The sequence below is a fragment of the Camponotus vicinus genome, unplaced genomic scaffold (assembly GCF_025532165.1).
Source record: "Camponotus vicinus isolate PSW18456_S1 unplaced genomic scaffold, iyCamVici1.0 SCAF_2, whole genome shotgun sequence".
In the NCBI taxonomy this organism is placed as follows: Eukaryota; Metazoa; Arthropoda; class Insecta; order Hymenoptera; family Formicidae; genus Camponotus; species Camponotus vicinus.
Window position 1 is genome coordinate 23,877,491 of NW_028141956.1, and position 15,535 is coordinate 23,893,025.

The 15,535-nt window shown below is 34.6% G+C and overlaps 1 protein-coding gene and 1 long non-coding RNA gene across 2 annotated transcripts in view; one reads left to right on the forward strand and one right to left on the reverse strand.

The window, feature by feature from the left end:
* Positions 1–1,195, forward strand: part of LOC145966349 (uncharacterized) — a 129,920-nt gene extending 128,725 nt beyond the window's left edge. Inside the window, exon 4 of the long non-coding RNA XR_014437028.1 lies at positions 1,120–1,195. This is a non-coding gene — a long non-coding RNA (uncharacterized LOC145966349). The remainder of the gene's footprint in view (positions 1–1,119) is intronic.
* The window catches only part of Urm1 (Ubiquitin-related modifier 1), a 122,279-nt gene that overhangs the window by 58,066 nt on the left and 48,678 nt on the right, over positions 1–15,535 (reverse strand). The window lies entirely within an intron of this gene.

A 15,535-nucleotide genomic window follows, 5' to 3' on the forward strand; every position in this document is an offset into this window, starting at 1 on the left:
AAATAAAAATAAAATTAGAGTAAATATTAAGAAAATTGGAACAAAAACAAAATTATAATAAATGTTGGAAATGACCAACACTTAGCATTTCCTAAAATTTTTCGCACTTATTAAGAAACACCCTGTATATTCATATTATATTGTTTATTCCGCTTATAATATTAATGCCAATATTATTTGCATTTAAATATATAACGGAAGATTTATTCAATAGCAAGTGTCACATAAATATTCCCGCGTTCTTTAGAAACTGCGGGAAGCGAAAGTAGTTATTCATCGCACAAGATTCACCTCGCGGAAGGATAACACGAGCGGATTACAGAAATTTATGCGCACGTCGATCCTAGCGTTAGATTGCAGGAACGCCGGTCCGATTTTGAGAAATATCCGTTGTAAGGAAGATCGCGTATCTTCTTCTATAGGCAAGAAAAGTCATAGATAAGGAGAAAAGCCGATATTCAAGCCTGCCTCGGAACGAGTCGTTCCTTTATTTCGACGTAATAGAGAATCAAGGACCTCCTCGATTATCCATTATTCTCAGAGAAGTCCAACCTTTGTCTTCACGGAATAAAGTGACTTTGAAAAACTTCCGTCTCTCGTTCGCGACTCTTTGCGACGTCTCTTAAGAGAGTAAAAAAAAGAAGAAAAACTCTTCTTCCACTTTCATCCACAAATGCGGCCATATCTTCTCAATTATCTAGCGGTACGATTATCATACAAAACGTATTTTCAACTTTACGCAAATCATCTATGCTATTAATTTTCAATTTATTGAACAGAATTAATCATACGCCACAAAAATGTATCGCGAATTTTCATACAAAACGGTATATGTATGTGTGTATCAAAATTTATTTATTTTATATTTTCCTTGAAACATAAAATTTAATTAAAAGTCTGGCAATGAAACTTCAATACACCAATCAATTTATATTACGTTCAATACAATAATGTTCAATATTTTGCAAAAGGATGTAGTTACACATCATAATAATCACTTTCTTTAACGCGTTCACTTTTAATAGAAATAACGAAACGAAGAAGAGAAATATCTACATATATCGAATATAACAGGAGCATACGTCTTTCTTGTTTTCTTGTACAAGGATCTCTTTTCAGCGAAGGGAACGCAGGAGGAAGGATAAAAGAAAATGGAAAATAATGCGAAAACCGTGCCACGGCTCCTACCAAAGCGACGAGAGGAGACAAGAAGAGAGAAAAATAGAATAAGAGCGCAGGACGATGAAGGAAAGAAAAGGATGGAAAGGCGTGGAGTCACGACTTTAGCCTGAGACTTTTCAGGCAGGCGAGCCATTAAAAACGCACGCAAAACAACGCTTCGTTATAAACCTCGTGAAGCACTTCTCATCTTCTCTATCCCGACCTCGTTACTCTTTTTCTTCCGCCCCTCTTCTGAGTCGCAAGTGCAATAATAATAAATGAAAAGAAGCAGCTTTTACGATGCCGCTAATAACTTTTTATTTATCCCAGTGAAAAACCGCGCGACAGTATTTAGCATTTTCAAGGGAACCGCGCTTTAAAAAACTGTTTTCAGGGATGTTTGTAGAAATACTACACATTGTATTGTAAATAATGTTTCATCAATATTTATATTAACAATATAATAAACGATTTGTTTACTCTCACGAAAAGCGACAAACATCAAAAACATTTTCATAATTTATCCGTAATATTTGTATGCGCAAGATAATTTAAGGATATTTCGACGTGTTAACATAAAAATAATACAATTTTGGATTAATATTCTTTTTATTAATATTTTAGTTTCGCATAATGAAAAATAGATATTTCAATTTTTATTATATATACAAAATAAATAAAAAATCAATGAAACAAATATTTAAAAATAAATTCGTTTAATATTTGCAAAAATAAACTGCTCTCTTAATTAGATTAAGAGATTTGAACATTCATAAGAGAAATTCAAATATTTTGCGTAATATTGAAATATAACGTAATATTGTTTTTAAATCTAATTCTTGAGAAATCAAATAAAAATATTATATGAATAAATAAAACTATTTCAATACAACTTTCACGTGTAAAATAAAGTTTTTCTGAATAAAAGTCGTTCTGAACAATTTTTATGGGATATTAACATTCTCTACAATATTGAACCCAACTTTGTCTGTTCACATTATTGTAACAAAAAATGATCCACAACAATTATTAATATTTTTTAAGAATCGAGTTTTCGTAATGTCGCTAAATTATCGAAATATCGCATCTGCCACATGTCGAAATGCATCTAAATATTACCTTATTCATAAAATAAGAGTACACGAAACAATATTTTATAATCATAACGCCCAGCAAGCATTGTACAAGTCAAATCGCCAGAGCGCCGCGATGAATAAAGAAGCCGAAATGAGCTATAAAAAAGTTTCAAAGACGAAGAATATCGGCAAAGAGAGTCCGATCACGTAGACTCATCGCAGTCATAAAACAAACTCGTTCCATCTCACTGTTTTCTTACATCCGAGGAAACGTATAGCCACATATCTATAGACTATCTAACGCATAACGGCGAATATGAAAGTATCTAAAAAACACGCACATTGTGCAATAGCAAAAATGGAAGAAAGTAGGTGATGATAGCGCCTTTTTTTTAAAAAAAAAAGAAAGCACTCCTTATCCGGATTGAAAGTATGACATTATTTTTTTAAGTACAACGCGCTTGCCGTTTACAGCATCATTAAAGGAAAGTCACAAAGCATACATCATGAATGAGAAATGCGAGGAGAAGCGTAGAGCAAAGCATTTGGAGTGCGAACATTTGGCACAGACAACGGAAAAAGTGGTATTCTCTCTTCATTTTATGTACGATGTTCGCGATATTATCGTATAACGAAATGTGCTCCGACACGGCCGTTTATATCTGTTCATAATGCGCCTGGATGCAGGCACCGAGTTAATTTTACGCGGACGCTTTTGTTCACCATTCCTGCATAATTCCGCGCTGTAGGCTGTGCATTATGCGGTAGCTTTGACACAGCTATAATAAAGTACAAATAAAATGAAGATTTTATACGAGAAATTATATAAGAAGAATGGTTTTTGTACAACTCTCTTTATAATAACATTGAATGACTGTGTTTTTTTTTTTAACATGTAACACGTAACAACAGAAAGCAAATGAACTTCATGTAAATTCTATTATGGTGCTTGGAGCAATTTTTTTAATTTTGCAGTGTGCTATTATTTTTTATAAAAGTATTTTTCATAAAGTTTAAATTCTATTCATCACTTGAAAATATGTATATTTTATAGATTCATTTTTCATTTTTCTCCGTCTCGAATTATCATAAATACGATGTATTTTTCTCTTCAATGATGCTTTTAATTAATAATGATTAATAATTATTAATATTAATAATAAGGTGAAGTTTAACGGGTACATTCTAAGAAAATACATTTTTATCGCACTCTTTTGAAGGCAGTAATATCATGGAGATTCGATCAATGTTCTTCTGCGAGATACAGGCCGTGAAAAATGACTACCATTAATCGGAGAAAAAGGCGGCGGTCCCCGAGCTTAACGTATCTGCGAAAGTAGGCGATAGGACAAGAGTGAAATATGAATATCATGGTCACGGGGGTAGAAAAATTTCTTACATATACGAAAGCATTAGGAGATTCACGATATTATTGTCTTTTGCAACTGTTTTTCTTTGATGCAGGTTTAACGGTTCATTAAGGAGTTATGCCTAGTCATAAAAATAAAAAAAACCAACTTTTATGTTTTTACATTTCCTTGAAGTATATCATATTGAAAATATTTCCTAAAAGTTTCAAGTTAATCGGATGCAAATTGACGGAGTTATAAGTGTATGTTTCATGAAGCGCCAGAATGTATAATTTCGTTTAAACACGACTATAAACCTTCAGCTCTGATGTTTTGAGGGCTATCAAGCCAATATATGAAGATTTAAATAAACTAAAATTATATGGGCCCGGAATAGATGATTCTGTGTAAATTTAAAAAATCTGCATTTTATTTAAACGTAAACTTGACACAAATATTAAAGGCGTTTTTCTCGAAATTACTTTATCAAAGTCGGTAAGCAAGATATTTCGAAAACCGTTACATCGATTTGCTTGAAATTTTACAGACTTCTTCTAGATATAAAAACCTAGTAGATGAACGAAGGATTTTGTTTTTTAATGAATGCTTTTTTTTACTAAATAAAAATGAGCAATTTTTAAGTCGAAAAGGAATATCTTAGTGTCAAATGGCTGCCATTTTGTTCTAAAACAATTTTTCGATTAATCCTTTGTTCATCTACTAGACAATTTCATACATTAACATACAGTTTATCGAATTTTTGATATCAGATGAATCAGCTTCGAATAGCACTGCTCATCGCGCAGCGCTTTTTAAGAAACAATATCCGAGAGAATAGTTATCTCTTACATTTTTTAATATTTTATTTTAAAAAATATATAAAAACATCCTTAATATCTGTAATTTAGAATAAAAATTGATTTGTAAAAAAAAAATTACACTTCAAAAAAAAATCCCAAACATCATACTTCTTTCGGTCTGCTGACTAGGCATAACCCCTTAAAAATACACGTCGCAATAAATACTTCTATCGCAGATAGCAAAGATGTTACGCGTACCTATTAATGCGCAATTGCTGGCAACCCTAGTCCCTTATACTCCTTAGTCCCTTCCTCGAATACGTCGAGCTGACGTGTCGCGAGACCATACGCGAGTGATATGCAAATATAATAAATAAAATCTCCACAGAGCGTTGAGAACAGAGAATACAAACTCGCGTGACACCGGCATAATGGAGCGGGCGGAGGGGTGGGGATTGGGACAGGGGCTGGAAATATGGGTCTCGCGGCCATAGGGGTAGGAAGGCAGTGGCAGAAGTTGCCACCGAGCAGTGTCGCCGCGTGCTAAAACGTCGACCGTATAAATCCGACTGTCTCTCCGCCGAGGCGAGCGGTAATAACTACGCTGTAAGGCACCCAGAGGCGACATTAAAGGAGCGCACCGTAAGCCACGGAGACACTTTGGTATTTAAATGCCGGCGGAGTCCACGCTACGCGGACCGGGATAAATGAAATCGGTGGAGAAAGAGAGAAATGCGGGCAAGGAGCCGTATGGGGAGAGGGTGGGAGGAAGATAAGGAAGGGTTATAAAGGGTTAAGGGTGAGCGTGTACGATGAAGAAGGGTCGAGTTGGAGGAGAGGAGGAAAAGGACCACTCGGCAGAGGTAATTTAAGCGAACTCGCGCGGAGACAATTGCCGGGTGGATATAAAGGAGTAGCACCCGCGACAATACCACCCTCGCGCTTCCTCCCCCGCTTCTCTCCTTTATGCACTCGCTCGGATGCGCTAGAGCACCGACGTCGCTTAAATCCAAGACGAATGATCGCGAAGCTACGTCTACACGCTACACGTGGCGTTCCCTTTATTCGCGTCTTATTTGCAAACCAATTTCACGTGCAACGTCGCGTAGCACGGAAGTTATGTCGCAGATATGCATCACGGCACGACTCTCGTGCCGCTGGCAACCCAAAGTCTGGCCAAAGACACATATACCGTCTAGCGCGAGTCGCGAGCTTATGGCAATATGTGACGCGAGTACGCTGCTTGATGAGCTCATAAAGACGTTCGAGTTTGCCGACGTAAGTTATAGAGAACGCGGTTTAGAGAAAGCAACGCATCATCATGATCGCGTGTATATGTGTAAAATTATTCTAAATCTTCAGATTAAGGCAACTTGTTCTTTTTTTTTCATATCAAAAATTTCATAAAATACTTCTTATAAATATTTAAATTAATACTTTAATTAATACTTTTTATAAATATTTAAATACGTTTAAATATTAAAATACGTTTTTTATAAATATTTCCTTCGTGCTAGGATTTTAATCAAGATAAAAATTAAAATCTCATTAAAACTGATTTCAGATTGCTTAAAAATGCCCCATAATTTTAATAATTTATTAATCCTTTCAAAATTAGAGATCGATAAAATAATATTTGAAATAAAATAGCTAAGTTGAAATAATTGAATCTCAATTTATAATTAATTTATACAGTAATTAAATTCTCTTTAAAATATTTTGTTAATTTTACAAATCAAGAATAATATTCAAATATGTATTTCTCGTTAAAGATTGAAAAGATAATTATAATAGATAATTATAATTGATTAAGGAAAATTTTTAATAATTATCTCTTTCATTATATAGAGGAGAGCAAGATATTTAAATTTAAGTTTGTATTTTTATTCTATTTCTTCTTCTCTTATAGTTTGTATTTTTCAGATCTGTTTTTAATTTAAATTTTAATTTATGTTAATTTTTTCCAAGTTAGCATTTAATAATATATAGCATTAAAAATGATTATTTTTAAAATAAATGCAAATTTGTTACTTTCTCAAGTATCTTTTCTTTGTGCTATATAACGTTTAAAATAATCAATATGAAAAAATTGAAAAACTCTTGAAAAAAATATATTATTTCAAATAAAATTGTCTGATATTTAACTTCAAACTATTATTTTAATTTAATCATTTTAATTATTTGTGTATAATTATTATGTGCATACACTCACATATATACATTTCAAATAAATATTTAAATTTTCCATCCATTTATTTGTACCTATGACATCTTTACAATAATATTTAAATAACTTTTTAAAAATATTATATTCAAATGTAATATTTTTTTATTAAAATGATTATTTTCACAAATTTATTGAAATGTACCTGCCATTTTCGAGTAACTTGGTTAAAAAACTTTCTCAATTATTTATAACTGAGGAACTGTTGGAGAGTCTAATTTTGACAAAACATCGACCCGAAAAAATCCATGTTTGAAGGCATCAACGTCGATCTGAAACCCATGTAAATGAATAGCAGATAAAATGTGACGTGTCAATTTAACAGCTAGGCCCCAAAACGAGGGGCGCGATGAATCACGACTCCGCAATGCGCTGCGATCGCAGCATATCCACGATATTCGCAGATTGAAAGCAAACAGGTAATATTTGCGGGCGCTTCGATAAAGTGCGCGTGTTTACGAATTTTTACGCGGTGGGGTGTGCAAACAACGATGTTTTTACGGGGCAGGGAAGAGGAAGGGGAATCGCGTTACACACCTCGAACCGCTCTGCCGGCTGATGACATTTTCGTATCGGTTTTCTGGTATTTTCCGTTCGGTCTCCGCTTTATTCCCGCACGATAAATCCGATCACCCCGAACAATTGCTCGTCGATCGATCATCATACGTACATAATCATCGTGTACGATCGTTCTGTTATTCCGGAGACCGATGGCGAGAGACGGCGCAGAAACGCAGTGGGTCTCGCCCTTGACGTATGTACGACAATGCCATGGCTATAAAATTTCACGGGATAGATGCGTGTCGCCATTTCCCATTCGGCAACTGCCGAATTGGTCGGTTAACGTCCGATTAAAGAGCCGCCACGCCGTTATTTCAATGGCAATGCTTTAAAAGGCGGCTTTCATTGCGGATATTTTTCACCCTGCGCTGTCCACCACCCTATAATGAATATTGGTCTAAACGACTGATGAAGCGCCTTCGTTAAGCAACGACGCGCCATAAATCGCGGGGTTTAGTTTTATTATGTTTCTGAAATTTATAACAAAAATTTACTTATTTTGCTCTCAGCTAATTGTTAATTGGTACACGTGGGGTGATAAGTTTGTTCGAGACTCGTTAAATTCGAGACATCTAACTCATAAATGATGAAAAGTTTTAATTGGAAAAGAAAAACATAAAATAAATTAATAAATTAATAAATTCATCTTTTGATATTATTAATTATTTATGTTATTTTATGTGTCTCAAAGTTTATATATAATAAAAATATACGATTATTTAAATAAGAAAAATTATTTATATAATAAAAAAATTCGATTATTTAAAAAAATAAGAATATTATATTTCGATTATATTGTTATCAAAATATAATATTCTTATTTTTTAAACTGCTAATGCTCTCATATATTAGTTTTTAATATGATTAGATTTATAAAAAAAAAATAAAATTACTTCTAAACTTTAATTATAATGAATTAGTTTACTTTAGACTTTACCACTTTAATTTATGACTTGAATATCTTGAACATTTTTTTCACACAGTTCAGTGCAGTAAGCGATTCGCACAAATATTCCCCATGTTTTATCACTCATGATACTTTACCATTCGGTATGAAAGTTGTTCGTCGAGATGAAAAAAAAGAGCAAGGAAACGTTCGACGGAGACGATGAATGCACAGATGGCGAGATAGAGAGAAGTGCAAGCGCACGTGTGGCTGCATGTGACGTAGGGCTTTTTTACGTGACATGAGATATGCATATGCATATGCGTATCATGAAAGCTTTAGCTTTTTACAGCCGATATCATTATACGCATTCAGCAACATTGCAAGTTTAAAGAAATCTTTCGATTTTATAAGAATATGTATGGATACCAAATGTAGCGAATTATGCATGCAAAACGTTGCAAATTCAAAAGGAAAACTTTTAATTAAAAATACCATATGATTTCTCTACGATATGGAGAATCGGATTAACAGAAAGCTGCTAAGGACTATCGATATTCGTTAAAGCCTCCTCGCGCATACGTTCTATAAATTAAGCAGATTTGTGGCCGAATTCGGCGGAATTTAACCGTGGTCACATGCTGAGATTATATCAGATGCGAAGAGAACTTTGGGATTGAGAGGCAAGTTCGGCAGACCGAGAGTATCTCGTTTAAAACCGGATTTGGCCTCACATCCACGTCCAAAGCACTGTCCCGAGATTAATACTAGTTTCTGCGACAATTGCTCAAAGGTGGGGAAGCAACGATCCCAACGATATCAATCCTTTCTATTTTAGGTTGTTCTTTTCGGCTGTCTGATCGGCCAGATACTCATAAGAGTGTTTTTATTTCCACCAGGTTAATCGACAAACATGCAAACGATATTTTGCGTGAGACACGAAACTCGAAATCCGCCTACGTGACCGGTCAAGGTTAATTAAATTTAAAATGACATGAGCTAAATACTTACACTTACCGCGAAAGTGCGTGTTGACACGAATGCTAGGTGTTTGAGATTAAGTGAAAGTATTGGGTGAATAATATCAGATAATTTATACAAGAAGGTATGTGATCGCGATTTGAAGAATTATCGTTTCTTAATACATTTTGCACATTACAAATTTAATTATGTAAATTTTTTCTCTTTTATAATCTAAAATATTGGAAATTCTCGCTATAAAACTTAAGCAATACTAACAATAAGCATAATACAGACATTAAAAAAACAATTATTTAAAAATTATTTCCCGCAAGAAACATAATATATAAATATAAATAAATATATATTTTTTTTCTTAATGTAATAAATTAAATTATATATATTAAAATATTTTGTAAAAAAATTAATAAGTAAATAAATAATTTATATATAAATATATTATATATAAATTATCTAAAATTTTTATCTTAGGTTCCTGAAACCAGATAAATATTTTAGATAGAATTTCTATTAATACGCAAATAAATTATCATTTGAAATTAATATTTAGAATTTAATAGAAGAAATAGAAATAGAGAGATAAAATATGTATAAATATTTTTCTTTCAAATATTATTTTACATTAGATCCTCATTTTTCTAATTTAAAATTTCCCTATAATTTTACAAAACTAAAGAATTAAAAAATGTTCTTCGAATTAGCTCTTAATCTTTTCTAGCCTCAAGATAAACATTACAATATAAGAGAAGAACAAACTTTTCATCTTGTCACAATAGTTGACCACATCGTACGTTTCTCGAGAATGGCGGAAAGGCCGATAATGGTCGTTGGATGGACTCGATGGCCCTGTCTTCCTGTTCGTTGAACCCGCGAAAAACGCGGGGGATAAGGTAGGACACGGTGCGATTTCCGAGTGACCGAAAGCGACGACGATTTACCGGGGTTCGCGCCGCGCGTTTTTTTTCCGCCCTATCCGTGAACGCGCGAATGAGAGGAAACCGCGAATCGACGGACCAAGGATAACCCGCATGCGTCTCCGCGTATTTTCAAGCATTGTCGGCAAACAATGAAACGGTTACGGGACGCGTTAACGGCGGCCATTGTCTCGCGCTCGTGACAGGGGCAAAATGTTCGTGCACAATGGCTTCCTCATACGTCTGACTACGCGCATCCCGCTGTTCCTGGTAACCAGGAACACACACACACACGTACATGTAGTCTATATCTCTCTTCCGTGCTCTCTTCCACGCCCGTTCTCGTTTCTCCTTTTCCCCTTCAGCCTTTTCCCCGTTTTTGCCCTATCCTCGTTTTCATCGGACAAAACACACCACTGGCGAGCACACGAGTTTGAGATAACGATGATTATCACTCGCTTCGCAATCGTGCATTCGGCATTCTTTCTTGACATGCAGATTCTATTGTCGGAAAATTCAGACGCAGGATTTTTAAATAAATTGCCCCAAATATATTTAGCAACCGCACGATACAAGGAAAAATTATGATATAAGCATAACTAAGTTCTCTTCCATGCAATTTACGAATAATAACTTCTACAAAATATCTTTGTTTTTAATATATGCTTTTTTATTTCATATTGTTAAAATCAATCAACTGATTTATCATGCTTTGAATTTCTAAACTTTTTCATTTCAGTGCCGATATCGATTAATCAATTTTATATAGAGATAGATAAGATATAATCCTTTATAGGGTATTTCTTAATAAGCGAAAAGCATTCCTCCCTGTGGAGTTACACTCCTCCAAAAATGGAGATAAAAATTAGGTTTTTATTTTTTTCTCAAATTTGGAACAAGTTAAAGAAATGAAATTAGATCGATATTTTCTACTAGTAAAAAGGTTATTTATTAATATTTTTTTTCAGCCTCCCGTATTGTTATAAGGGGATGAAACTAGCAACCCCTATTCAATTTTTTATTAGAACTTTTTAATGGGCCGGAATATGATCATCTAAAAATATGCATTAAAAAGTTTGATTTATTTAGAAACTTTTTTATTTTTTTCATTTTTTCATAAAATTAGTAGTTTTTAAGAAAAAAAATAAAATACGTTATCGTGCACAGGACGATACTAAATAGCATAGGTTTCGAATTACGAGAAGTTGAATTTTAAAATAAAAATAAAATTAGAGTAAATATTCAGAAAATTGGAACAAAAACAAAATTGTAACAAAAACCTAAAAACCTAAAAAATAAAAACCTAATTTTTACTCCCATTTTTGGAGGAGTGTAACTCCACAAGGAGGGATGTAGGAGTTTATATGAAAAACTCCCCTTCATTTCCGACAAAGAATCATCTACTAAAATTTTTCACACTTATTAAGAAACACCCTATATACACACATACACACATGCACACGTATATGTTATATTACATAATAGATGTGTATCATTTTATCTATTTCGATGATATTACTAGCACAAACTGAAATCTTCGTACCTCAATTATGCTATGCACGCGTGTTTCTCGAGATATATTAATCAGGGTCCGGCCAATATTTGGGAGAACTACTTTGATTTAGTGCGGGAGGGAATCACGCGAGCGAAAAATTTCGCGCCGCGCCAACGAAAACGTATATATGAGCATTTGGAATCCCACTCTCGCGTGTGCTAATGCGAATTTCTGGCATTACGGACATGAAACATGGCTGCGCCACGCCTGATTCGGGCAGATTCGCATGCACAACTCGCCGTGCTACCGGCAGGGACACGCGGATTTAACGAGGACCGTATCGGGTGCATCAGACGCAGAGCCGGACGGCATTAAACACATTGAGCCTATCGATCGAATTCCCGCCCCGCGAGAGCAAAGAGCAATGTGAGAAATTACAGGTGGCCTCTCGTACGCCTCTCCTCGTATTAATAATGTATCTGAAATCCCGCCGAGAGAAAATCGTGACAAATCGACGTTATGCGAATATAACGGTGACAGTGCGCTTCTTTTTCCCTCTCCCTCTTTCTTTCCCTTTCTCCCTTTTTCGATTCTGCCGATATTTCGGATAGTCCACTGCGTTAAGCGATAATGAAATACGATATAAAAATCACGGTACAATCGCGGAATACGCGTCGAAGCTCGGAATTTCAATAGTATTTTGGAAATGAGATTCGCGCGCGAACATTGGATATGTTTATTGGATTTTCCCGGTAATATCATTTTAAGAAGCGATGTGGAAGTCATCTCATAACAGGATAAATATTTTATGGATATTTTATTCCTAGCAATTATATGCTCGATGAAGTATTATCGATTTTTCAATTAAAGAGAGAAGGAAAAGCGATTGTCCGAATAAAACCTATGCGAATAATCGTTTATAATTACATAGTTGTTAATTAACATTTATTTTCCTGGTTTACATAAACATCGTAATATTTATACATACAATATATTAAAATAAAAAATGTAGCTTTCTATAATTATTCATGAAGAAGGAAAAAACTGACATAAAAATTAAATATGATAGTCGTGTCTAAAATTACCCTGTAAGTAAAATCTCCCGTTAGATGCTACTATTATACCTGTACATTTGTGAGGAGCAAGTTTTCTCAACGTTCATCTGCAACATGCGCAATGCGCGAGACTTCATTGCGAGCAACACGGTGTAAAAATTAAGAAATTGTTCTTGAGAACTCGAGAATGCGAAAGCGCAGCAAGCTCCGGCAAGTAAATAATACCGTTTCTCGACAAGAGCCACGTAATTGCTTATTGTCGCCGAGTCGAGTGGCACGAGCTACGAGCTCCTCTCGTAGAGGTCATAAGATTTTCCGGAAAATACGGAAATGAAGTCGCTTAGACGCGGCTCTGCTCCGTCGCGTCCGCGAATCGTCGCAAACATCTCGACTCTCGTTCCCCGATTTCCTCCTTCGCTCTGTGACCGATCTCCCGCGTTTCGCAAATTGCTTCGTTACTCGCGAACAAATCCCACGTTAATTAATACCGACTGCTTTTCGCGCTGACAAAGTTGCCGATACGACAGGAATTCGTAAAGCCGCGAAATAAGGATGCGAATGCGATCGCAGAGAGCTCATAGTCCTTGAAATTACGACGATTTCAGAGATGTCAATATTTTTTATATAAAAGCAAATTTTCAATTTTTTTATTAAACATTTTATTCGGACAGGATGTAATTAAGTGAAACCTTCTTGTTCACGTACGCTCGAATTTTGTAACAATCTCAACCTGTTGCAAATGTACGGGTCTGTAAGCTTGAAAAAAAAGTGTATCGGATATTGCATCCTAAATAACACGTCTGAATTCCATTGTTTCATTTACTATCGTGTTACAATCAAAGCTGCATACGCATTTATTTTTGCGCGCCTGATCGCTGACACAAATACATCGATGTACACATCATATATACGCACACATATGCATCTATATCTGCAAATGCAACAGTATATGTATATATATATTATATACACGCACATGGTATATGGACAACCAGGCGTTATTGGGAAGCAGTTGGTGGGATTGGTAGGATAGGAAACGAAATATATTGATGCCGCGGCGGGTATAGGCATGGCTGGCCTCGATCTGTCACACAAATCATCCGTTTCGGGTCGCCGCCATGACGTACACCTTCACCAGGATGTATCCTGGCACCTCACATCGCTACTTTTTTACCCTTTACACACGCGTAAATATACCAGTTCCTGAATATCACGTAACATGCAGCCGAATGTAAAAAATGGTGACACATCTTAGTATGATTACTGACGCTGTATTCGCAGTAGTTTAATCGTGCAAAATTGATTTATAATCTGCCACATATTTTCATGACATTTGTAGAATCAATAGTGGATACATCCTAAATCCAGGCTATTGAAAATAATGATTTAAACAATTTTGTTTGAAAATCGAATATATTACTTAAAATTTTATTTTTTAGGAAAGATAGTATATAAGTATATGGAAAATATATTTATTCAAAATGCAATAATCAAAATTAATTAAACGATAATTTTAAAAAAATAATTTGAAAACCTTATTTGTAATAATTAATTTGTAAAAATATTTAGAGTTTTGGAATTTAATTACAGCAATTATTATTTTTTATATCATCTCAAGTATTTTTTCAAATGTTATTTTTCAAGAAAAATAATTGGGAAGCTAATAAATATGTAATTGATAAATCTTACCGTCGTTTGTTTAATTTATATTAATTTCTACTAAAAAATGTGGAAAGAAAGAGAGAAAGGAGAATAATTCTTCATTTAAAAGGAAAATAATGGTCTCATTCTCTTCAGAAACATCATAAAAAATCTTTTATTGTAGAAAGAAATGGGCTATATTGGATGGTCGAGTACTATCGCATCCTTATTTCATATCGTTATATCCTGGCAACCTCTGCCAAAACTGTAATCAACATCAACAGCAATGCAAAATGACGCCAAGCCAACGACAATTATTTTTCTTGGTCGTTATAGTGCATTCTCTGATAAATAGTTGGTCGTTTGCCTGATATTTTCAGTTCCAAGCCAGTAAGGTGCGATATTTTCAGAATCATTGCGCAACTTTTATCACCGACGAATATTAAAGTCTATTCGACTCTCACTTCCATAAAAGCAATAATACACAATTCAGGTTTAACAGCTTGGCTCCGTGTGAGATAAGCGCGTGCCAAACTGGCACGGCTCGTGCCTAGATTTTTTAAATTTTCGGATTCAATGACACCATCCCTGATAAAAAATTAACCGTCCGTAAATTTTTAAATTCTGTTATAAAAATTTCGTATCTCGATTTTTGTACACGTGTAAAAAATATTGTGCTGAAAAATGTTTGATTAAAAAATATTGACATCATGTATTTTGCGGTTGCATGAAAAACCTATTTCTATCTTGCAGTGACTTTACGTGTGAAGTATTATTTTGTAAATATAGTTAATATTCATGTAACGACAGATATACGTATGAATGTAACGAAATTGCGAGCGAAATCTATTAAAGGCGAGGCTACAATTAGGAACTTGCATCGAATGTCGCAAAAACAAATCGTCTAAAAAGGAAGATGCCTGTTTCCGCGAGATGACTCGCGAAAGAAATAAAATTACCCCGGACGAATGTCGCGTACCGAAAAAAGAAAGAACCGTTGCGACTGAATTGTCAAATTTGACACGTTGAAAAAGACGACGGAAGGGACCAGACGCAAAGGGGAAGAAACGCGCGAAGGATGGAAGACCGGAGGGACCAGGTCACCCGACACAAAGAACGATGATGAATCGCGGCTTGATGATTGCAAGAAACCGCGACACGCACACATAAATCCCGAAGTCTCCGGTGAAATCTCCAATGCATTTTACCTATATCGATCTAACATATTGACAACCTCAGCAAAAGGATAATAAGAGAATAGAACGTATCTAGCACATAATCGTTAGGTGTACCATATTTTTATCATAATTGTAATAGTAAAAAATTATATTTTAAATATTTTAAATTCGATTTATTTCGAAAATAAATGTAACAAAAAAAATGCAACTTAAA